We start from the raw sequence: 26793 nt of genomic DNA, 5'->3' as shown, positions 1-26793 counted from the left end.
GTCTGTTTTGTCAGCATTCATCAAACATAATACGCATATTCATGCATATTCATAAACATTCAGATATTCATGTTGCATTTTTGTGCATATATCTTTGTTGTTGTCTCCTGCTTTGGGTGATATAGATCTTTATAGATCTCCCAAGCAGATGTCGGGTGTTTAAATCTCTCCATATAGAGTCAGCCCCGTAAGCAGAAAGTGACTGTCTTTCCTTCTGCAGTCCCCACTGAGATTATCCTCGTGGATGACGGTTTCTTCCGTTTCCTCCCAACATATATTGGATGGATGTTCCTATTGAGTTATATCCTCATAGGGTGTCTTGATTCAGTCTGTCTTTTCGGATTAATCCCGAATTGGCATTTTGTCAACTGTTCTTGTACTTCCCTGTGGAATAAATGAATGAACTGCCCAGTAACCGACAATAATTCTTTTTTATCCCCAGTGGAGTTTTTTTGGGCCTCTACCCAGTAACCGGTAGTTGTAAGTCCTACTTTCCTCGCCTTTTTGGCGGAATTGGTGGTTATATACCTTTTATTCCTCGGCAAGAGTCTTTGGTTTTCTACCAGTAGTCGGTAGTCGTAAATCCTATTTTCTCGCTCTCCAGTAGAGTTGGTGGTTTGTTTAAACCCTTATTTTTGTTCCCGTGCGGATTTGTGATTCTTTCATTCCCCACGCGGAGTTGTTGGTTTTCTATCCAGTATTCGGTAGATGTAAACCCTAATTCGTGTTTATCCCCATCGGAGTATGGCTACTACCCCGTATTCGGTAGTTGTGAGTCCTATCTCTTTTCCCCTAGCAGAGGTAACCTTTGTGGTTCGTTCTGGTTAGTGGTGGATCTTCGGCTGTTGTGGTTTCATCCCAATAGAGTTGGTATCTCCCTGTGGAATAAGTGGAATAATTGCTCGATATTTGGCATTCATTCACCCTATCCTCAGTTGAGTTTGTGGTCTTCTACCCCGTATTCGGTAGTTGTAAATCCCATGTTGTGATTTTTCTCCCCAGCGGAGTTTGTGCCTTGTGGTACAGGTGGATAATTGCCGGTTGCTAGCAATTTTATCCCAGCTGAGTGTTAAACCTCTTGTTTCCTCAGCCAGAGTTTTTTGGTATTCTACCCAGTATTCGGTAGTTGTAAACCCTAATTTCTCCCTCTGCAGAGTTAACCTTGTTGTTCATCCTAACCGATGATGGTTACTCTTTGTGGTTATCTTCATTCGTTGTTCGATGTTGATATTCCTTCTTTGCTTGTGGATAATTGCCGTATGCTCGCAGTTGTATCCCCAGCAAGTCTTCTGGATCATTGCCGTATGCTTGCAATGTTATCCCTTTTGAAGTCGCCAGTGGGTCTTTTCACCGTTTGCTAGTGATTTGTTCCCGGATTATTGATTATGTATCAATACATTCCCAGCTAGTCGTTGTGGATAATTGCCGGATGCTTGCAATTCATCCTCAGCAGATCACCTTTCATTCACCCGTTTGCTTGGTAATGATTGTTGCTCCTTTTGATTGGTCATCTTTATATACCTAGTTTTGGTATCCCGATGCCTTTCTTTTCGGTCGATTTATCCTTTGTTAACCCAGTAACCGGTTGTGGATAATCTTCCATGCGAGTATGTTATCCACGTTCTGACGGTAATGGATAATATATCTCATGCACTCTTCAGTTGAAGCCTTTTGTGTTTCCCTGGTCGAGTAAGATTCGTTATTTCCCTTTGTGGAGTCGAATATTTGTTGTTTCGGATAGTTGCCGGATGCTTGCAATTTATCCTTTGAGTTGTCTTTCGTTTACCCGTGTGCTTGGTAACGATTGTCTCTCTTTTTGGTTAGTCACCTATTATATGCCCTAACCGGTATCTCTGGTGTCTTTTCCTTTCCGAGTATATTATTCACGTTCTGACGGCTATGAATAATATATCTCATTCACTCTTCGGTCGAAGCCTTCCGTGTTTCCCTAGTCGAGTAAGATTCGTATTCCTCGTGGAATCGAATGTCCATCCTATAAACAAGTCTGCTGTTCTAGCTTTCTTCAGGGTGGTGAGTGTTTTGGAACACAAACCAATTCACATTTCCGGATTTTTATCCTATAAACAACCTACAACCCGGTTCAGGATAATCTTCCTTTTGAGTATACTATCCACGTTCTGACGGTAATGGATATTATGTCTCTTTCACTCTTGGGTCAATCTTTTGATTGTTTTCTCCGCAGAGTAAGATTCGTATTCCTTGTGGAATCGAATGTCCATCCTATAAACAGGATTGTTGTTCTAGCTTTCTTCAGGGTGGTGAGTGTCTTGGAACACAAACCAATTCACGGTTTCAGATTTTATCCTATAAACAACCTACAACCCGGTTCAGGATAATCTTCCATGCGAGTATATTATCTACGTTTTGACGGCTATGGATAATATATCTCATGCGCTCTTTTGTTGAATCCTTTGTTTGTTTCCCCAACTGAGTAAGATTTGCATTCTTTACAGAATCAAATGTCCATCCTATAAACAAGTTTGCTTTCGCTCTCTTCAGGATGATGAGTGTTTTGGAACACACACCAATTCACGCTTTGGTCGGTCACCTATTATATACCTCGGTATCCTTGGTGTTCCTTCCTGTCTGGTCCCTATTATGACCTCGGTCCCCTGTGGAGTCAGATTTCCCTGAGTTGAAGTTTTACCTTTTTCAGGTCTTCCTCAGATGTTTGGTTGATTGATATCTCTCACCCTTATACCGGTCTTAGATATTCATTTCTTCCTGAGTTTGTTACTCACTAACCGGTAACATCTCATCCTTTGGCTTCCACTGGAAAGTCTTTTCTAGATTTCCCCAGCGGAGTTGTGTTCCTATTCGTGTTGCTGTATTGGTGTTATCCCCAGTACATGCATTTTGTGAGTCAGCTTGAGTCTTTCCAATGTAAGTGTTTTCCTTTGGAATTTCTTTCTCTCCCCAGTTTGAGTCCTTTACTTCCCCAGTAAAGTCTCCGATGTTTTGTTTTCCCCTAACTCAGAGTCGTGTCCTGCTCACGCATTCTTTTTCTTTTTCTTATCCCCAATAAGAATCCCCATGAGAGTCTTGTTAGAGTCTCTGTTCCTGGTGAGTGTATCACTCCGATGGATCGTATTTTCTTCTCCGTGGAACCATATTCCCCACAGAGTTTGTGTCTTTTGCATGCATACATCTGCATCATGAGGTCTCTTAGGGACCAAAATTTGTCTCATTACTGTTATTTAAGCCCATTCTACCGCGTCAAGATGAAGATTTCTAAACTTCACTTCTCCGGCTAGAATGACCTTAAATAGGGGCATCTGTAGGACCCCAATTTTGTCCCTAAGATCCCTCATGGCATCATATCACATCACATCATTGCCTCAAGGATCGTTGTGCACCTTGCCTTCTCCCCTGTGGGTGGGTTATCTTGTGAGTGTGGTTCTTGATCACCAAGCATGTTTTGCCTTTGTATATCATTGCTTTTCATTTGTTTACTAACCAAAAGTACAAAAATATTGTCATCTAACCTTGTTACTTGCAGATGAAGCAATTAGGTCAAGACAATCAAAGGCATTCATTGAGCCATAGATGGTGGCCATTCTGAAGAATTTGGGCACCATGATCATTCATCAAGAGTTCATATGAGTTGTGATATCATTTTTAATCAAGATCTCAAGTGGTAGAGGCTTGAAATTCATCAAGGCATTGTTCAGTCAACCAAAACCCTAACAAAGTCAACTGTGGTCAACTGTGCATAAAATCAGTGATTTGATGGTGGGAGATGGTTTGAAAGACCTTATTCATGTCCATATAAGCCTCATATAACATGTCAAACATCATCATTGAGGAATTAGAGGTCAGACAAGAATAGTAAGTGACCTGTAATTTCAAACTGCCAAAAATGGAAAGGTCTTCTCCTCAACTTTACATCATCAAGAAAGCTTCAAATCAAATTTTGCCCAACATGAAAGTTGAAGATCTCGCTCTTACCTTTCCAAAAAGTCCAATAACATCCATTTCTCATTTGTGGTTGGCAAGTTATGATCAAATCATTGTCAAGAAATCTTGAACTTCAAGAAGGCATAACTTTCACACCAAAAGGCCAATTCATGTGATTCTTTTTTGAGCAATTTTCTTTTAATGTGCACTATCACAATCATTCATTACATTTCATCAAAAATCATCACACAAAAAGTCCATTTTCACTTGAATCAATTTGAATTTTGGTGGGAAAAAAAGGTGATTTTGAAAAGTACACATAATTTTCACTCCAAACCAATTGCAATGGCCTTAAAACAGAATTTTGGACTTGCTACACATGAAATTCGCACTGTTCCATTGGCCACATATGCATAAGGGTGATTTTGGCATTTTGGCATAAACCATCATTTTCACTAATCCATTGCATTTGGCTTAATCATGTTTAGCTAGCTTGATTAACAGGAAGTATAAAACCCTAATCATAACAGAATTCTGCATCAACACTTCACAATTTTAGATCCAAACTCATTTTCATCTCCAATTCTCTCAAATTCTCTAAAACTTTTTCAACTTTTTTCCATCGAATTTCACCATTCCTTTTGCTTGTTCTTGTGCTAATCATCATCTGCAGGAAGAATTGAAGATCCGTTGAAGCAAATCTTGGAGAATTCTTGAAGAATTGGAACTGTTGAAGCTTGAGCATGTTCATGGCATTTGGAGATTTCTTCGAATCTAAGCATTGCTGAGCTAAAGTACATCATTCATTCATCTTCCTCTTCATCACTGAGCATCTGTTTCCATAATTGAAGCCTTGAAACTCACGAATCAAGTTCTGCATCTTCAAAGAGGTTGGAACTCGATACTCTCAATTCTTGCAATTATCATGTGGTTCTTGTAGAGCTTAGCATGTAGAGCATTCTGCACTTTAGATCTAGCAATTTCATGCAAAATTGAGGAAGATATCTGGATTTGAATGTCGATTGTTAGAACTTGTTTTGCTCGATTCATGTGATATAGTTAGAATTAATTTAAATTGAAGCTGGATTAGTGATGTGTGATGAATGATGAATCGATCCATATAATTTTCATGCATTTCTGTGAGAGTTGGATCTTGGTGATGAAGAACAGTATGAACATGCTATGAATGCTAGGTTTTCGTTTCCAGCATATGCTTTGATCCAGTTGCCCGCGCCTTTGCATGTTTTTCTTTGTTTCTGGACCATGCACCAATCACGTTGTGCCATGTATTTAAATGAAACGGAGCGTTTCAACATTGAGCGCGCTTAATTCAAACACACACACACTTCGAATCCTGGCGCCATCATTTCTTCATTTGCCTTTTTGCATTATTTCCAATTGTGCTTCACATGTTCATCCTTACTTGTTCATTCATTTTTTAATTTTTCATCACATTAAAAAATCCATAAATCAAAAAATACTAATCCAAATTACATGATTCTTTTTGTGAAATATTCATCATCATGTCTACTTTTTTATGGATATTTTTTCAAGATTGGTGCACGGTTGAAAAAAATAATTGCCTAGGGTTTGTTCTCATATGTCATTTCTTGCATATAGCTTGCCATTTTGTTTGTGAAATTCTGATGCTTGATCCGAAATTCTTGAAATTTTACATGTGTAATCTAGACACTTTGATGAACATTTTGGTATATGGTTTGTGATTTTTGCCTTTCTGGATTGTGAGATATGATGTGATCTTTGAAGGTGTGACAATGTATGTCACACCATTTCTTGTCCAACTTGTGGAATTTCTTTGCCATTCCTATTGAACTTGAATTGATCTGGATTTTTGCATGTTGATACTTATGGATGTTAAGTTTGCTTGTGATTTTTCCTGGAATATTTTAATGCATTTTCTATTTGTTTGAGAATTTTCCCTCTGTTTGACCAATTGTGGACCTTTTGTGAGTCATGATCTTATATGATTTGTGAAATCCTTGGTGTTTATTGGATGGACCTAAAATTTGACATGTGTATTATAGACATATTGAAGTTTGCCATGGCTCTGGTTTCATTCATTTATCATGTTTGGTTTCTGTTTTATGTTTGCTTGAACTTGATGCACCATTTGTGACCTTGTATGAGCTTGCTTGAATATGCTTTGACTTGTTGATTTTAATTGACATGCTTCCACTTATCCAAATGCAATGAATTTTGGTGTGTTGCTCATTAAATGTGTTCTGTTTAGACATTATTTTTCTTGGAATTTATTGAGCCATTGTTGATTTGATATACTTGTGTTCATTCAGTTTGCTCCAATGTGTTTCAATTTGCATAGTTTGACATGTTTTGCTTATGAAATGGATTTGGTGCATAGTTTTGACATGAGACCAATTGGACTTTATTCTTAATTGTTTAATCTTGATTTTGGTGAAGTTTCATGTGCTGTTTTAAATTTTTTCCCTATCTTGGACCCTAGGCTTTAGCCTAAGGGCTTACTTCTCATGTTTGAAGCTTTGTTTCAGGTTGCACATGCAAGTTATACAATTGATGATGCCTCATCTTGAGAGCATTTGGTATTTGTTTTGGATTACTAATGTGTGTTTTGTAGGTTGAAGTTGATTCAATTGGGATTGACTTGTGGCTTTTGCCTTTGCCTATATTGGTTGTCTGTTGCATTCACTGTTGGTTGATGGTCTGTATAGTATACTGATTTGTTTGATGTTTCCACAGGTACATTTAGTTGCTATAGTTCATTGTGAACTTGCTATTGCTTTGCTTGATAGCTTAAGCATTGAGGTATAACATCTCTTCTTCATGTAATCTGGAAGACCTGGCCTGTTACTTGGCCAGGCACCTGTCTGAAGTCCTCCTTAAGAGGCAATGTTTGTGATTGTTTATTTTTGTCCCCAAGCAGGAAAAGACCTCATATGAGGCAATTGGTAGATAGAAGAGATGTGTAGTCCATCTCCTACTATTCTGTGTGTCTTCCCTTTGCTCACATTACATGTTGTAGCATTGTGGATCTTAACCCAAGATCTATCGAGTCATTAACTTGTGGAGAGAGTTCCAACTTTCTGAACTCCCACACCTTCTGATATTCAATGTTCTCCCTGACCAGGGATAAGAGCAATGAGGCACACCCCTCATATCCTTTCATCTGCTTCACCTTAACCCTCAATGTTAAGGTTAAGAGCACCACTTACCCCCATTCCAGTTGACTTTACAGTCTAACCCTTGCTTGAGCCTAATTGCTTGGTTATAGTGTGTGCTAAATGACTTTGTTTGATTGATTGCTTGGTTCATTTGTACATGTTTGCTTGTTTGCCATTGTGCACTTATCATCATTAATTGTTCATTATTGCATGATCATCATTTCATATCTTTGTGATCCATCTTTGGATTGCCCATTGAGGACAACTGTAAGTCCATTCATTGGCCATTGTTCCTATGATTTGAAAGGGATAGTGTAACACCCCGAATATTGTTAGAGTAATTTAAATATTATTTTAATATGATTATTTGAAGGTAAAAAGAATTATTAAATAATATTGGGAATTATTATTATTATAGATGTTATTTATTTTAATAATAATTAAATAAATAAAATAAATGGAATATGAAGAGTGGAAGGGTAAAAGTGGAATTGGATAAAAGAGGCCAAAGTGAGAACTCAGAGTTTTTCACGTGTTTTGCCTCAGAGTCAGAGAAAGGGAGAAACGCAGAAGAGAAAGAGAAGGAAGAGGAAAAGGCCAAAGATTGCTCAGAACTTCCTTCAATCCAAAGAGGTAAGGGGTCTGAACCTTATTAAACGATAATATGCGAGCAATTTCATGATATCTGTTGGATGATTGATGGATTTTGGGGATTTTAGGGAGATTGGGAAAGTTGGGGTTTTGATGGGAAATTCTCCGATCTGTGAGTTTTGTTGAGTTATATGCACTGTAATCGAAGTATGTTGTGTATATATGACTGTTAAATATCGATATTGGGTTGTTAGCTGTGGGGTATGAGTTGGGGCGAGTAGAGAAGCAAAGCTGCGCTGGTTTCCTCAGCAGAGGGCTTCTGTTAGCGCGATTCGCGGCGCGAAGCCCAGTTCGCGGCGCGAATTGGACAGGATTCAGAGGAGTTCTGTAACGCATCGTTCGCGGCGCGAACCCTGCTTCGCGGCGCGTACTGAAGCGAATTTAATTGTTCGCGACGCGATCCTTCGTTCGCGGCGCGTCCTGGAGAAATGGAGGAGTTCGCGACGCGTCCCTATGTTGGCGGCGCGAACTGGGAAAATGCAGAAGCTAATGTTGGTGAGTTTTTGAGTACGTTGAGTTGCGAGACTCTTAGTAAGTCGCTGTAATTGTATTATAAACAATTAATAGTGATTATATGATTGTGTATGAGGTGTTTATGATGATGAGATGTTGAATTTACGTGTTTAGTTATAAATGTGTTATGTAACGATGTGATATCGTTGTAATGTTGTTGTTGTTTTGTTGAGTTGTATGTCATGCTATTAATGATGATGATAACATGACTATATGATGATGTTGTTGATATGTTGATTATGATGCATGTTTGGTGTGCATGCATTCATGAAAGGCCGATGCCTAGTGATGAACGGACTGAGTTCCAATGATGTTGTTGACTCCGGGCTTGTTGAGAGGCTTGGTTCCTTACGGGGAACTCGGATTCTATGGTGATGAATCTGGGAGTGGTGATCCTGTAGTTGGTCACAAAATGGGTATACCGAGTCGTGTTGAGTCATGCATGGGTGTGTGCATTGCATTTGATATGTGGTTTTGTTGATGTTCATAAGTATGTTGATTATGATGATTATGATGAGCTGTGTTGGCATATGTGAAATATATTTATGTTTATATTTCTGTCGTTATATTATTATTTAATAATGTAATTCTCACCCCTTCTGCATGTGTTTATGTTCATCTATGATGAGCAATGTGCAGATAAAGAGGAGTAGCTATTGTTGAGGTTTGAAGAATAAGTGTAGAGTTATTCTACAGAGTCGAGTCAAATGCTCTGGTCATGTGACACCGGGGTTATGGGATTCGATAGATAATTGATTATTATTTACGTTGTTTATGATGACTAATATGTTGAGATGTTTTGTTGAGATAATGTTGAAACATTATTATGAATTGTTATATGATGAATGATAATATTTGTGTTGTTGTCCGCTGCGAAGTTTTAATAAAATAAATAATATGTTTTATGTTGTGATGCGATAAGTGTTATGTTGTAAGAAATGTAAACTCTTCTACATGTGGTACTCTGATAATCTATTTAAATATGTCGTTTGGGTAGAAGGGTGTTACATTAGTGGTATCAGAGCATCGTCAGTCCAGTCGAGTCATAATGTGATGTTTTCCTTGTTGGTCGATTAGTGTAAATGACACTGTCGATATTTAACGGTTGTGGTTGTGTTGTGTAGAGTATGGCTGGAGAAAATGACCGTGCGATTGCTGAGGCTTTGGCTGCTATGGCGCAGGCTATGCAGGCGCAGCAGAATCCGCCGGTCGACGAGTTTAAGAATTTGGGAAGGTTTCTGAAGAATAACCCTCCTACATTCAAAGGGCGCTATGATCCAGATGGTGCTCAGATTTGGCTGAGGGAAATTGAGAAGATTTTCCGGGTGATGACGTGTACTGAAGCACAGAAGGTGCAGTTTGGTACGCATATGTTATCTGAAGAGGCTGAAAACTGGTGGGATAACACTCGCCAGAGAATTGAAGTACCAGGTGCTGAGATGACTTGGGAAGGGTTCAAGACGGTCTTTCTGGAGAAATATTTTCCTGCTGATGTGCGATGTAAGAAGGAGATGGAATTTCTAGAACTGAAGCAGGGTAACATGTCTGTTGCTGATTACGCTTCGAAGTTTGAGGAGCTGGTGCAGTATTGTCCTCATTATAATAATGCTGATGCTGAGGAATCCAAGTGTGTCAAGTTTGAGAACGGGTTGCGTCCCGAGATCAAACAAGGCATTGGTTACCAGGAGATTCGTAGGTTTCCTACGCTGGTTAACAAGTGCAGGATATTTGATGAAGATAGCAAGGCTAGGACTGCTCACTACAAGAGTCTTAGTGAGAAGAAGAATAAGGATCGTGGTAGTCCTTATGCATCTCCGAATGGTAAAGGTAAGCAGAAAGTGGTAGATGAGAAGAAGCCAAGTGGGGGAGGATCTCCCATAGCTGGTAAATGTTTCAAGTGTGGCGAGCCAGGCCACCGTGCTGATAGCTGTACCAAGAAAGTGCTGAGATGTTTCCGATGCGGTCAGGCGGGTCATAGAGTTACGGAATGTAAGGATGCTGGTCCGACATGTTTTAATTGTGGCGAGAAAGGCCATATCAGTTCGCAGTGCTCGAAACCGAAGAAGGCGGCTACTGCAGCTCATACTACTGGTAGGGTGTTTGCTCTGAGTGGGGCTGAAGCTCCTACAGAAGATAATCTGATTAAAAGTACTTGCTTGATTAATAATGTTGAATTGCTTGCTATTGTTGACACTGGTGCTACTCATTCGTTTATTTCGTATGAGTGTGCGACTAGGATTGGTGTGATTATGTCGTCCCTAGGCGGAAGTATGGTGATAGATACTCCTGCTAATGGTTCTGTGAAGACTTCTGTTGTCTGTCGAGGTTGTCATTTGACGATCTTTGAGAGAGAGTTCGTGGTTGATTTGGTGTGCTTACCCTTGCACCAAATCGATATTATTCTGGGAATGAATTGGCTAGAATTCTATGGCGTGTTTATCAACTGCTATAGTAAGACGGTGCGGTTTTCTGAAGTTGGTGAGAATGATGAGGCAAGATTTCTATCTGCTAGGCAGGTGGGGGAATTTGTGAAAGATGAAGCTCAGATATTCGCTTTATTTGCGTCTCTGCAAGCGAATAAGAAAGTGGTGAGTGTAGATTTGCCTGTTGTCTGTGAATTTCAGGATGTGTTTCCGGAGGATGTAAGTGAATTACCTCCAGAACGTGAAGTCGAATTTGCCATTGACTTAGTACCAGGTACGAGTCCAGTGTCGATGTCTCCTTATAGAATGTCGGCAACTGAATTAGTTGAATTGAAGAAGCAACTTGAAGAATTGCTTGAGAAGAAGTTTGTGCGTCCAAGTGTTTCTCCTTGGGGTGCACCAGTATTGTTAGTGAAGAAGAAAGAAGGTACGATGAGGTTGTGTGTCGATTATCGGCAGTTGAATAAGGTGACTATCAAGAATCGGTATCCATTGCCGAGGATTGATGATTTGATGGACCAGTTGGTTGGAGCTCATGTTTTCAGTAAGATTGATTTGCGGTCGGGTTATCATCAGATCCGAGTGAAGTCAGATGATATTGCGAAGACTGCTTTCCGTACGAGGTATGGTCATTATGAATACACTGTGATGCCGTTCGGTGTGTCTAATGCTCCAGGTGTGTTTATGGAATATATGAATCGTATATTTCATCCGTACCTTGATAATTTTGTTGTGGTGTTCATAGATGATATATTGATATATTCTAAGACGGAAGAAGAGCATGCAGGACATCTGAGAATTGTTTTGCAGGTGTTAAGAAAAAAGAAATTATATGCAAAGTTATCTAAATGTGAGTTCTGGTTGAAGGAAGTGAGTTTCCTTGGCCATGTGATTTCGAGTGGTGGGATTTCTGTTGATCCGGCTAAAGTTGATGCTGTATTACAGTGGGAGACTCCGAAGTCTGCTACTGAGATACGCAGCTTTCTGGGGTTAGCTGGTTATTATCGCAGATTTATTGAGGGCTTCTCTAAGTTGGCATTGCCGTTGACGCAGTTGACTAAGAAGGGTCAAGTGTATGTGTGGGATGCAGCTTGTGAAGCGAGTTTTGTGGAGTTGAAGAGGCGGTTGACCAGTGCTCCAGTGTTGATCTTGCCTAATCCTGGTGAGTCCTTCGTTGTTTATTGTGATGCTTCTTTGATGGGTCTTGGTGGTGTTTTGATGCAGAATGGTAAAGTTGTAGCTTATGCTTCTAGACAGTTGAAAGTTCATGAGAGGAATTATCCTACGCATGATCTAGAACTTGCAGCTGTTGTATTTGTGTTGAAAATGTGGAGGCATTATCTGTATGGTTCCAGATTCGAAGTGTTCAGTGATCACAAGAGTCTGAAGTATCTGTTTGATCAGAAAGAGTTAAATATGAGGCAGAGAAGGTGGTTAGAATTACTGAAGGATTTTGACTTTGAATTGAGTTATCATCCCGGTAAGGCTAATGTAGTTGCAGATGCGTTGAGTAGAAAGTCTCTACATATGTCTATGATGATGGTTCGGGAGCTTGAGTTAATTGAACAGTTCCGTGATATGAGTTTGGGTTGTGAAGTTTCCGCTGATAGTGTAAAGTTGGGTATGCTGAAGTTGACTAGTGGAATTCTGGGAGATATTCGGAATGGTCAGCAAGTTGATGTCGCTCTAGTTGATCATATTACTATGGTTAACCAGGGTAATGGTGGTAATTTTGAGATTGATGAGAATGGCATCCTGCGATTTAAAGGTAGAGTTTGTGTTCCTGAGGTGTCTGAATTGAAAAAGAGTATTCTTGAAGAGGGCCATAGGAGTGGATTGAGTATCCATCCAGGTGCAACTAAAATGTATCAAGATTTGAAGAAGTTGTTTTGGTGGGCTGGTATGAAAAGAGATGTTGCTAAGTTTGTGTATGCCTGTTTGACTTGTCAGAAATCAAAGATTGAACATCAGAAACCGGCAGGTATGATGCAACCTTTGAAGATTCCTGAATGGAAGTGGGATAGCATTTCCATGGATTTTGTGACGGGATTGCCGAGGACGGTGAAAGGTAATGATTCTATTTGGGTGATTGTGGATCGATTGACTAAGTCGGCGCATTTCTTGCCGATGAAGATTAATCACTCTTTAGAGAAGTTGGCAGAGTTGTATATTGAGGAGATAGTGAGGCTACATGGTATTCCATCCAGTATTGTGTCTGATAGAGATCCCAGATTTACTTCTAGATTTTGGGAAAGTTTGCAGAAAGCGTTGGGGACTAAGTTGAGGTTGAGTTCAGCTTATCATCCTCAGACTGATGGTCAGACTGAAAGAACTATCCAATCCTTGGAGGATTTGTTGAGAGCTTGTGTGTTGGAGCAGAGTGGTTCTTGGGATAGTTATTTGCCGTTGGTGGAGTTTACTTATAATAATAGTTTTCATGCTAGTATCGGTATGGCTCCATATGAAGCATTGTATGGGAGGAGGTGTAGAACTCCATTGTGTTGGTATGAATCAGGTGAGAGTGTTGTACTCGGACCTGAGATTGTGCAGCAGACGACTGAAAGGGTTAGGATGATTCAGGAGAAAATGAAGATTTCTCAGAGTCGTCAGAAGAGTTATCATGATAAGAGGAGAAAGGCACTTGAGTTCCAAGAGGGAGATCATGTGTTCTTGAGAGTTACTCCGACGACAGGTGTGGGTAGAGCTTTAAAGTCTAAAAAGCTTACTCCGAGGTTTGTGGGTCCGTATCAGATTTTGAAGAGGGTTGGGGAAGTGGCGTATCGGATAGCTTTACCGCCGTCGCTTTCTAATCTGCATGATGTGTTTCATATATCTCAGTTGAGAAAATATATTGCGGATCCTTCGCATGTTGTTCAGTTGGATGATATCCAGGTGAGGGATAATTTGACCGTTGAGGTGTTGCCAATTCGGATAGATGACCGAGAAGAGAAGACCCTGAGAGGTAAGAAGATTGCTCTAGTGAAAGTTGTTTGGGGAGGTCCAGCTGGTGAGAGCTTGACTTGGGAGCGTGAAGATCAGATGAAGGAGTCGTATCCGGCTCTATTTGCTTGAGGTATGTTTTCGAGGACGAAAACTTCTAAAGTGGGGGAGAGTTGTAACACCCCGAATATTGTTAGAGTAATTTAAATATTATTTTAATATGATTATTTGAAGGTAAAAAGAATTATTAAATAATATTGGGAATTATTATTATTATTATAGATGTTATTTATTTTAATAATAATTAAATAAATAAAATAAATGGAATATGAAGAGTGGAAGGGTAAAAGTGGAATTGGATAAAAGAGGCCAAAGTGAGAACTCAGAGTTTTTCACGTGTTTTGCCTCAGAGTCAGAGAAAGGGAGAAACGCTGAAGAGAAAGAGAAGGAAGAGGAAAAGGCCAAAGATTGCTCAGAACTTCCTTCAATCCAAAGAGGTAAGGGGTCTGAACCTTATTAAACGATAATATGCGAGCAATTTCATGATATCTGTTGGATGATTGATGGATTTTGGGGATTTTAGGGAGATTGGGAAAGTTGGGGTTTTGATGGGAAATTCTCCGATCTGTGAGTTTTGTTGAGTTATATGCACTGTAATCGAAGTATGTTGTGTATATATGACTGTTAAATGTCGATATTGGGTTGTTAGCTGTGGGGTATGAGTTGGGGCGAGTAGAGAAGCAAAGCTGCGCTGGTTTCCTCAGCAGATGGCTTCTGTTCGCGCGCGATTCGCGGCGCGAAGCCCAGTTCGCGGCGCGAACTGGGCAGGATTCAGAGGAGTTCTGTAACGCATCGTTCGCGGCGCGAACCCTGCTTCGCGGCGCGTACTGAAGCGAATTTAATTGTTCGCGACGCGATCCTTCGTTCGCGGCGCGTCCTGGAGAAATGGAGGAGTTCGCGGCGCGTCCCTATGTTGGCGGCGCGAACTGGGAAAATGCAGAAGCTAATGTTGGTGAGTTTTTGAGTACGTTGAGTTGCGAGACTCTTAGTAAGTCGCTGTAATTGTATTATAAACAATTAATAGTGATTATATGATTGTGTATGAGGTGTTTATGATGATGAGATGTTGAATTTACGTGTTTAGTTATAAATGTGTTATGTAACGATGTGATATCGTTGTAATGTTGTTGTTGTTTTGTTGAGTTGTATGTCATGCTATTAATGATGATGATAACATGACTATATGATGATGTTGTTGATATGTTGATTATGATGCATGTTTGGTGTGCATGCATTCATGAAAGGCCGATGCCTAGTGATGAACGGACTGAGTTCCAATGATGTTGTTGACTCCGGGCTTGTTGAGAGGCTTGGTTCCTTACGGGGAACTCGGATTCTATGGTGATGAATCTGGGAGTGGTGATCCTGTAGTTGGTCACAAAATGGGTATACCGAGTCGTGTTGAGTCATGCATGGGTGTGTGCATTGCATTTGATATGTGGTTTTGTTGATGTTCATAAGTATGTTGATTATGATGATTATGATGAGCTGTGTTGGCATATGTGAAATATATTTATGTTTATATTTCTGTCGTTATATTATTATTTAATAATGTAATTCTCACCCCTTCTGCATGTGTTTATGTTCATCTATGATGAGCAATGTGCAGATAAAGAGGAGTAGCTATTGTTGAGGTTTGAAGAATAAGTGTAGAGTTATTCTACAGAGTCGAGTCAAATGCTCTGGTCATGTGACACCGGGGTTATGGGATTCGATAGATAATTGATTATTATTTACGTTGTTTATGATGACTAATATGTTGAGATGTTTTGTTGAGATAATGTTGAAACATTATTATGAATTGTTATATGATGAATGATAATATTTGTGTTGTTGTCCGCTGCGAAGTTTTAATAAAATAAATAATATGTTTTATGTTGTGATGCGATAAGTGTTATGTTGTAAGAAATGTAAACTCTTCTACATGTGGTACTCTGATAATCTATTTAAATATGTCGTTTGGGTAGAAGGGTGTTACAGATAGAGTGTAAGACCATTTCATTTGGCTACTTATGTCCATTGCTTATGTTTGTTTGTTGTATGTGAGGATGCAATTGTAAGACCATGTTGTTGGCTTTTGTATTCCTATGATCATCTGTTGGAGATTAGAGTAAGTCCAGACAGATTGGCATCTGATATCCATATTTTGTTTTGTTTTGAGGAGATTGGAGTAAGCCCATTTATTGGCATCTGATATCCATATTTTGTTTTGTTTTGAGGAGGTTGGGATAAGTCCATTTATTGGCATCTGATATCCTTGTTTGTTTTAGGAGACTGGTGCAAATCCATCTATTGGTATCCGGCATCCACCTTTGTTGTGAGATTGGTATAAGCCCAGCTATTGGCCTCCGGTATCATTTGTTTTGCTTACTTGTTATTACTCATTGTTGCCTATTCCTAAGGACACACTTGAATCATCTTCTATATGATCTCAAGAGGTGAACTTTTCTGAGAAGTTTTACACTCCGTTATCCATTCACCCTCTTTGTCCTAAACCTTTTCACATGTTGCTTTCAAAACTTTGACTTGTTGTGCAAACATCTTCATGTCTTTTTCAAATTAGAAACCTGGACCCTCAGTCCTTGACTTTTCAAACTCCATTTCATAACACTTCTTTGAATCAATCCTAATCATACCTTGACCATATTTTGTGAATACTCATAATCAATTAACTTCACCCATTCAATTGTTTTATGGCTTTGTCCATTGTTAATATGTTTTCATACATTAGCCATAGGTTTCAATTACCATAGTGGTTGATGTAAATCTTACCTTGTCCTTAGTGAGTTGATTGTAAGACTTCCGTACTGAAAACAGGGTTAACCCCTCTAGTACGTCGAAGCCGTCCTCGCATGGTGGATTGTTGATTCAGGTTGAGTTTTCTCCCATTGGTAATGAAAAGCCTTAGTGCTCTTGTTTTAAAATGAACCCACTGATATTTTGGAAATCTTTTAGCCGAACTACGACGTTTTGATCCTTACCTTTGATGGAAGGTACGTAGGCAACGAGTTTATCCGTTCAAACACAAAAATAATAAAATTGTATATTCTTTTCTCATCATCCCATTCATGTTTGCACAATATGTCATAAACAAATAAACATTTTTATACAACAAGTGTGAAAAGGGCTCCCTAGGAGTACCTAGGACGTTTTGGGTGCCTAACACCTTCCCATTGCGTAATTGACCCCTTACCCAGATTCTCTGATCTTTTCATTAGTTTTCTATGTGTAAAACTTCTTAGGCTTTTGTTCGCTTTTTAGCCATTCCTTAGGATAAATAAAAGTGCGGTGGCGACTCGATTCTTTGTATGCTTTGCTTTTGGTTTAGTCAATAAATCATAAAGTGACGAATACACCGCTACAGTTCCTAACATGAAGAATAATATTTTGAGCTTGGGACAATTATTAGAGAAAGGCTATGACATCCACTTGAAAGAACATAGTCTTTTCTTAAGAGATTGTAGACATAACTTGATTGCTAAGGTGCCTATGTCAAATAATAGAATATTCCTCTTGAACATTCAAAATGATGTTGCAAATTGTCTCAAGACTTGCTATACTGAATATTCGTGGCTATAGCATCTATGATTCGGACATCTCAACTTCGACAGTCTAAAATGTTTGTCCAAGAAGGAAATGGTGAGAGACTTGCCTAGTATAAACCACCCAGACCAACTATGTGAAGGATGTCTAGTTGGGAAGAAATTCCAAAAAAGCTTTCCAAAGGAATCAACGTCAAGAGCGAAAAGATCGCTAGAGCTCATACACACTGATGTCCGTGGACCAATCAATCCAAACTCTTTTGGTAAGAGTAAATACTTTCTCCTCTTTATTGATGATTATTATAGAAAAATATGGGTTTATTTCTTGAAGGAGAAGTCAGAAGTGTTTGAAAACTTTAAGAAGTTCAAAGCCCTTGTGGAGAAAGAAAGTGGTCTTTCCATTAAGGCCATGAGATCTAACCGAGGAGGAGAGTTCATTTCAAATGAGTTCCAAAAATATTATGAAAACCATGGAATCTGTCGCCCACTAATAGTGCCAAGATCACCATAATAAAATGGATTAGCAGAGAGAAAGAATTGGACCATACTTAACATGGTGTGAAGCATGCTTAAGAGCAAGAAGATGTCGAGAGAGTTTTGGGCCGAAGCAGTGGCATGTGCGGTTTATCTGGAAAACTGTTCCCCAACAAGAAGCATGCATGAGAAGACACCACAAGAAGCATGGAGTGGAAGGAAGCCTGAGATCTCTCTCCTCAAAGTGTTTGGAAGCATTGCCTATACTCACGTTCCTGATGAAAGGAGAACAAAGCTCGATGATAAAAGTGAGAAGTATGTATTCGTTGGTTGTGACTCAAGCTCCAAAGGGTACAAGCTCTATAATCCAAATAGTGGAAAGATCGTCATAAGTCGTGACGTGGAGTTTGAAGAAGAAGATTGTTGGGATTGGAGTGTTCAAGAAAACACGTACGGTTTTCTTCCTTACTTTGAAGAAGAAGACGAAATGGAACAACCAATGATAGAGGAAAATATTACACCACCAGCCTCACCGACACCAAGGTTGGATGAAACAAGCTCAAGTGAGAGGACACCACGACTAAGGATATTGAAGAGCTTTATGAGGTAACCGAAAACATAAATGACATTAACCTTTTTTGCCTTTTGGGTAATTGCCATCCTCTAAGCTATTAAGAAGCAGTTGAAAATGTAAAGTGGAGAGAGGCCATGGAAGAAGAAATCAAGTCAATCACGAAGAATGATACATGGGAACTTACTACACTTCCACAAGGACACAAAGCAATTGGAGTAAGATGGGTGTACAAGGAGAAGAAGAATGCAAAAGGAGATGTGGAGAGATACAAAGCAAGATTGGTGGCGAAAGTGTAAGACCCCAATTTTGTCCCTAAGATCCCTCATGGCATCATACCATAACATTGCATTGCCTCAAGGATCATTGTGCACCTTGCTCCTCCCCTAGGGGTGGTTTATTCTTTTGAGAGTGATTCTTGATCACCAAGCATTGTGTTGCATTTGTATATCATTGCTTTTCTTTTTATCACTAACCAAAAGTACAAAAATATGTCATCTAACCTTTGCCTTGCAGATGAAGCAATCACAGGTCAAAGGCAGTCATTGAGCAATAAATGGTGGTCATTCTTGAGATTTTGGACCCCACAATCATTATCAAGAGTTCATATGAGCTATGATGTCATTTTGAAGCAAAATCCCAAGTGGTAGAGGCTTGAATTTCATCTGAACATGGCCAGGTCATCTGAAGACCTAGAAAGGTCAACTGCAAAGTCAACTGTGGATTTGGAGGTGGAAAGTGATTAGAAATACTTCATTCATGTTCAAAAAAGTCTCATTTGACATTTCAAACATCAACATTGAAGAATTTGAGGTCCAGTCAAAACTTTCCAAAAATAGAAAGTGACCTATAATTTGAACTTGCCAAAAATGGAAAGGTTTTAGCCTAACTTCAACTTCAAATTACATCATCAAGAAAGCTTCAAATGAAATTTTGTTGAACATGGAAGTTGTAGACCTTTCTCTCCCATTTCCAAAAAGTCCAAGATCATCAATTTCTCATGTGTGGTTAAGGAGATATGATCAAAACTTGGCAAAGTATGCATGGAACTTCAAATGGGCATAACTTCTCAACCAAAACTCCAAATTGGATGGCTCTTTTTGCATTGTTCTTATTTTGACCTCTAGTTTCCAAACCATGCATTGCATTGCACAAATTATATTCATATGGTCATTTGGTAATTCATTGGATTTTTGGAGGGAAAACTTAAAATTCAAATTTGGTGCATTGTTTAAACATTCTACCATTGCCATTAGCTCCAAAATTGAATTTTAAGTGAAATTAAATTAGATTTCGTGCACTGTTCATGCATGCACTTCATGCATAGAGTGAAAAAGCAAATTTGCACTTACACCTCATTCTTGTTAATTACCATTAGTATTGGCTTAAACATGATTAAAGAGTGATTAGCATGACATATATAAACCAAAACCCTAACTGTTTTTCAGATTAGCTTTCATAATTTCAGATCTAGATCTCAAATTCACAAATTTTTCTCTCAAAATTTTCTTCAAATTTCTTCACATTCAAGCATTTTCTCTTGCTTGATTCTTGCTCCTGAAGTATTATTGAGAAGATTCACACGTGGAATTGAAGCAAACAGAGCCACATTGAAGCATTCTTGAAGCTTGAAGCAACAATGGTGAATCAAGATTTTGGTGGATTCGTGCACAATTAAGCTCCATTTTCTTCTCCAATCACTTATACAAGCATCCTAGAGGAACATTGAAGCCATTACAAGCCTTGAATCAAGCTAATTCCAGATCTGCTCTTCAAGAGGTTATGAATCGATTCTCTCATTTCTCAAAATTATCATGACGTTGTTGTAGATCTCTTTATGCTGGTTATCCTGAGCTTTGAACCATGAATTTTGGTGTGAAATTGAGTGAGTTAGGTCGATTTAAAGTTTCATGCATGAATGATGATTGCTTCGTTTTGATCTTGTTGCTTTGATTCAAGCTTAGCTATGCATATATCTTTGATCTATGTTGAAAGACCTACACAATGATGTGTTTAATTTCAATTTCTGGAACATTTGTTCTTGGTGTTCTTGAGGAATTGTTACTGTTCATGCATGCGCGTTGAAGAAGATGATTCTCAGCTTTTGGCAACGGTTTCGATCCATAGAGAGCGCTTTTCTTGTGTTTGCATGTGTTTTCTTAGGGCTAGCTTCTGATTGGTTCATGCGTTTTGCCATGCTAGCTTCTGATTGGCCCGTGCGTTTGACCATGCGCTTTGACCTCCACGTCATTAATGAAACGCAGAGTTTCATTCAGCGCGCCTTGCATGTTTAAAATTGCACCTAGTTCGATCCTCCAGGCAGCCCATATTTCAATTGCTTCATTCATTTTTCTCCTTTGCCATATGCTTGCTTCACATATATATTTTTTAATTTTTCATCATCTTACAAAAATCATAAAAAATAGAAAAATGCATCAATTTCATCCCAATTTTTTGCATTATGATCCTTATTCTGTCTATTAGTTTTTGATCATTAATTTCAAAGTTGTGCTTGGCTGGATAATTTTTTGTGCTAGAATGTTTGGACATGTATCTTATTTTGACCTTGCCATGGTTATCATGTTGTGAAATGCTGGTCTTTGATCCAATGATTCTGAAAAGTTGCATGATAAAACTAGACACTTTGCTTGACATTTTGGTGTTGATTTGGTATTTTTATCACTTGTCATTTCTGTGTTATGGATGTGCTAAGTTGGTGTGACAATTTGTGTCACACCTTTGCTTGTTCAACTTATGTGATGTTTTTGCCATGCCAAATGATCTCCAATTGTCCTGATTTTTTGTATGATGCATGATATGGATGTTGTGATTGAGCATGAATTTTGTTGGAATTATTTGAATCATTTCTGATTTAATTGAGATTTTTCATTCTGGTTGATCATATTTGAGCTTTAAAATTGCCTTGAACTTCAATTGATCATGAAATGCTTTTGGTATATGATATTGATGTGAGACCTTTTGGATTGTTTCAAGATGTGTTTGAAGTTGATTCATGTTAATTTTAAGCTTCTGTTTTGAATTTTTTTCTCCATCTTTGACCCTAGGCTTTGACCTAGTGGTTTGTGACTCATCTTTGAGCTTTGATTTCAGGTTGATCATTCAAGTTCCATAGTTGTTGATGCTCCATCACTTGAGCATTGATGTTTGCCTTTGATTACTAACCTTTATGTGTTTTGTAGGTTGATGTTAACTCATTTGAGTTTGAATTTTGGCTTACACCTCTTGTACATTGGGATTGTTTGTTGCTTATTGACTGTTTGTCTGATTGTCTGAACTTTGTACTGATTTGTTTGATGTTTCCACAGGTACATAAGTTGCTTTAAGTTCATTTTGAACTTTTCTTTGCTTGGTTGCTTAACCACTTAGGTATAACCTTTAATCTTCATGTAGTTTGGAAGACCTGCCCTGTTATGTGGGCAGGCACCTGTCTGAAGTCCTCCTTAAGAGGCAATGCTTGTGTTTGTTTATCTTTGTGCCAAGCAGGAAAAGTCCTCTTATGAGGCAATTGGCAGATAAAAGAGATGTGTAATCCATCTCCTGCTATTCAGTGTGTCATTCACTTTTCTCACACAATGTGTTGATGCATTGTGAATACTAACCCAAGATCTTATAGAGTCAATCACTTGTGGAGAAGAGTTCCAATTTTCTGAACTCCCACACATTCTATTGCTTAAAGCTCTCCCAGGCCAGGGGTAAGAGCTATGAGGCACACCCCTCATCTCCATTTCATCTGCTTCACCCTAACTCTCAATGTTAGGGTTAAGAGATCAAATTACCCCATTCCAGTTTGTTGTAAAGCCTAACCTTGCTTGAGCCTAATTGCTTGTATATAGTGTGTGCTAATTGACTTGCTTGATTGCTTACTTGATTCATCTGTGCATATCTGCTTATCTGTGCCTTTGTGCATTTTATACCATTAATTGTACATCATTGCATGATCATTGTTCATATCTTTGTGACACTTTGTTTGTCCATTGAGGAATTAATTGTAAGTCCATTTATTGGCCATTGTTCCTATGATCTGGAAGGAGTTGGGACTAAGACCATTTATTGGCATCCTATTTCCTTGGAGGCGAGTGTAAGACCATTTATTGGCAACTTGTTTCCTCTTGCTTTTTGCATTTGTTTTGCTTGTTGTATGTGAGGAGTCAATTGTAAGTCCATTTATTGGCAGTTGTTTCCCATGATCATCCCTTGGAGATTGGTATAAGTCCAGTGATTGGCATCCGGTATCCACTTTTTGTTTGGCTTCAGGAGATTGGTATAAGTCCAGTGATTGGCATCCGGTATCCATATTTTATTTTGTTTTAGGAGATTGGTATAAGTCCAGTGATTGGCATCCGGTATCCATGTTTGTTTTAGGAGATTGGTATAAGTCCAGTGATTGGCATCTGATATCCATGTTTGGTTTTGCTTTGTGAGATTGGTGTAAGTCCATTGAGTGGCATCCGGTATCCATCTGCTTTGTTCATATGTTATTTGCTTATTGCCTATTTCAAAGGAATCACTTGAATCATCTACATATGGTCTCAAGAGGTGAACATCTAAGAAGTTTTACACTCCCTCACCCTCCCACCTTTTGTTCTAAACCTCCATTTGCATGCTAACCCCAAACTTGAAAAATATTGTGCAAACATTTTCATCCCTTTTTTCAAATTAGAAACCTAGGCCTTAAGCCTTAGATTTTCAAACTTCATTTTCATAATACTTCTTTGAATTGAATTCTAATCATACTCTGACACTTTTTGTGAATAAGTCCTAATTGGTTAATCCAACTCATTCAATTGTTTTGTGGCTTTGTCCATTCTTGATAAGTTTTCATACATTAGCCATAAGTTTGATTTATCCTAGTTGGTTGATGTTAATCTCACCTTTTTGTCCTTAGTGATTGAATTGTAAGACTTCCTTGCCTATTATAGGGTTTACCCCTCACTAGCAAGTGGAAGCTTTTCTCACGTGGTGGACTTGTTGTTTGTATAAGGTTGAGTTTTCTCCCGTGGATAACGAAAGACCTTAGGGCTTTTGTTTTAAAATGAACCCACTCATATTTTGGAAATCTTTTAGCCGAACTACGAGGTTTTGATCCTGTAAAGGTACGTAGGCAATGGTTATCCATCCAAACACAAAAATAATAACTTGTATATTCTTTTCTCATCCCTTCATTCATGTTTGCACAATAAATATTTCATAAACAAATAACATTTCATTCAACAAGCGTGAAAAGGGCTCCCTAGGAGTACCTAGGACGTTTTGGGTGCTTAACACCTTCCCATTGCGTAATTTACCCCTTACCCAGATCTCTGATCTTTTCATTGGTTTTCTATGTGTAAAACTTCTTAGGCTTTTGTTCGCTTTTTAGCCATTCCTTTGGATAAATAAAAGTGCGGTGGCGACTCGATTTCTTTGTATACTTTGCTTTTGGTTTAGTCAATAAATCATAAAGTGACGAATACACCGCTACAGAAAAGTGGCGACTCTGCTGGGGACGAACTCCTTGGTGGTATTGCCTACTTTTCACCCTTGTTGTGTGATATTGTTTATATGTTATATGACATATTTTTGTACAATTTGGGATAACTGTATTGATTGTAATGTTTGAATTGCTTGATATACAATTGCTGTTTGCTTGGTGATCTCTGTGAGATGAGTTCTATACCCGAACTCGAGTGCACCTTAGGATAGGAGAATGGCATAGTCTTGTCGACTTGTGTGGAGTATTCCTTAGCAAGTTGACTTGCGAGTCCATTCACTTGGTGGAGGTCATGTTGGATTAATAATGTCACATAAGTTATTTGTGGTTAGGCATTATTCTTTCAATCATGTGCCGTAGAAGCCAAGGACCTTAGTCTACCAAGCCCATCTTGGCCTATTTTTAGGACGTAGTGCGGATGTCGTTCAGATGTCAGATCTGATGCGATTGTTACGCGATACTACACTCATAAGAGTCTCTCTTGAGAATATTTTTGGAATACGAGTATTCGTTCCTCCGATAATATCCGAAAGATGGGATGATGACTATGGGAACCTCTGGTAGAACATGTTCGGCAGGTTTAAACCCTAGTACACTCCCATTGGGTGGTTCTTAACCGAGACTCCATGCTCGTGACTCTCAGCAAACCCGTGATTCATGGTTGAGTCGTTCAGACAACCTTAATATCAATGGAACCTGGGTGTCGATAAGGTGAAAACCCTAATCCACCAAAACGGATGATTGATATTAAGGATGATTGAGCCGGTTCATGTACCGTTAATATCAATGGAACTTGGGTGTTGATAAGGTGTAAACCATAATCCACCAAAATGGATGATTGATATTAAGGATACTATGAGCTTTCCCATGACCTTTGTCTAGTGTGACTTGCTTGATCCTTGAGTGTGATTGTTGCATTCATGCATTCATGCATTCATCTGCATTCATGTCATCAGAAAAAGAAAATTTTCGAGGAACTTAAAGGGTTTATTTGCGAAATTTTCAGACATGGAAAGACCAAAAAGGCATACAAAGAAGTACAACTTTAGACAGCCTGATGTGAAAGAGTTAAGGAATCTGACATCTTATGTACTAGATCCCTTGGGTTTCAAAGCTCGTTATGGGAAGCTTCTGCCTTTGTTGACTACTCAGGTAGATGAGGGACTGATGAGTACTTTGGCGCAGTTCTATGATCCTCTGTATCACTGCTTCTCTTTCCCGGACTTCCATATGTTGCCTACCTTGGAGGAGTATGCTCATCTTGTGGGTATTCCTATTCTGGATCAGGTGCCGTTCAGTGGCTTAGAGAGTATTCCGACTGCTCGAGAGATTGCAAACTTGTTGCACATAGATGAATCCCTGATTAAAGCTCATATGACTACCAAAGGTGGAATTCAGGGTCTTCCTTCTGAGTTCCTCATTGCTCAAGCTACCGTGTATGGGAAGGCCATGAGTGAGGATGCCTTTGAGGCTTTATTTGTGCTGCTCATCTATGGGTTGGTATTGTTCCCCAACATCGACAAATTTGTGGATGTGAACGCTATTAGGATCTTCTCTGTTCTTAATCCCGTTCCGACTCTGTTGGGTGATGCCTATGTCTCCTTGCATCTGAGGAATGCAAAGGGTGGAGGAGTTATTGTGTGCTGTTTGCCTCTGTTGTATAAGTGGTTTATTTCTCACTTACCGCAGACAGTTGCTTTCAAGGAGAACAAGGGATGTCTACGGTGGTCTACGAGACTTATGTCTCTCACTAATGATGATATCTCTTGGTATGATCACGTGTATGATACTGTTCAGATCATTGATTATTGTGGTGAATTCCCTAATGTGCCTCTTCTTGGTACATGTGGTGGGATCAGCTACAATCCTACCTTAGCACGTCGTCAACTTTGGTTCCCCCTAAAGGATAAACCTCATAACATTCTGTTAGAAGGTGTGTTATTTCAGGAGGGTAAAGATCCCCAAGGCCTGAAAGCCAGGATGGTCCGCGCTTGGCGCCATATTCATAAGAAGGGTAGAAATGAGTTGGGTCCGAAGAACTGCATTGCTTTGGAGCCATATACTTCTTGGGTCAGACAGAGAGCTTCTGAGTATCTTATGCCGTACGACTATCCGAGACCTACACCGTTGGATGTGGCTGGGCCTTCAAACCTCCCTAACCAAGGCGTAGAGGAGTTGAGAGAAGAAGACCTTTCACGTGCTCGGATCCATGAAAGAGAAGAGTTACTTCATCAGCTTAAGGAGAAGGATGCTCTGATCGAATTTCTCGAGCACCAGGTGATAGATGATCCGAATGATACTTGGACATCTCTGCTTCCTCAGTCTTCCAAGTTCTGGAAGAGGAAGTATGATCGACTTGCTAAAGAGAAAGCGGATATGGAAGCAGCATATGAGAGAGAGATCAAGAAGCTTCGTGTATCTCGTCTTCCAGCATCTCGAGCTTCTAGGGATCCATAGGATGTTTATTTTCCTTTTCCCTTGTAATAATCAAAAATGCTGTACTTCTTTGTTTCAAATATATTTGATGAGATATTTTCCATATGCGATTAAAATGATTAATATTCAAAAATTGCAAATAATACCCTAAAAGTTCCTTGAAAATAAAACAAAGCATATGCACAAGCATTGCACGCATCATTTTGCATAAGTAGGTTGTTCTGGTCTTCTTGTCTGTGGCCTAACTCTGTGCTCTTCATCTATTTTGAAGACAAGCTGACTCACCGGTACTACACTAGAGCCAATTCTGCAAGAGTGATGGATCAGTTAGAACAAGAGAATCGTGAGCTGAAGGAAGAGGTTGCCAGACTGAGTGCTCTGATGGAACAGTTCTTGGCTGCTCAGAATTAACCTTCTCCACCTCCTGCAACTCCTCCCCAGAGGACGGTTATATCTGAAGTGGTTGCTCCAACTGTGCCAGCTGCCAGTGCCCATTTCATGCCGAATGCCATGCCAGCCGAATTTCCGTGGGGTATGCCTCATGGTTTCATGCCAGATATTCCAGCTCCTACCTTTGCTTCCATGCCGGCATCTAGCCCGGTCCTTGCTGCTCCTC

This window comes from Lathyrus oleraceus, chromosome 3 (assembly GCF_024323335.1).
Source record: "Lathyrus oleraceus cultivar Zhongwan6 chromosome 3, CAAS_Psat_ZW6_1.0, whole genome shotgun sequence".
Taxonomy (NCBI): domain Eukaryota; kingdom Viridiplantae; phylum Streptophyta; class Magnoliopsida; order Fabales; family Fabaceae; genus Lathyrus; species Lathyrus oleraceus.
The sequence above is the reverse complement of the archived record's forward strand: the minus strand, read 5'-3'. Positions refer to the sequence as shown.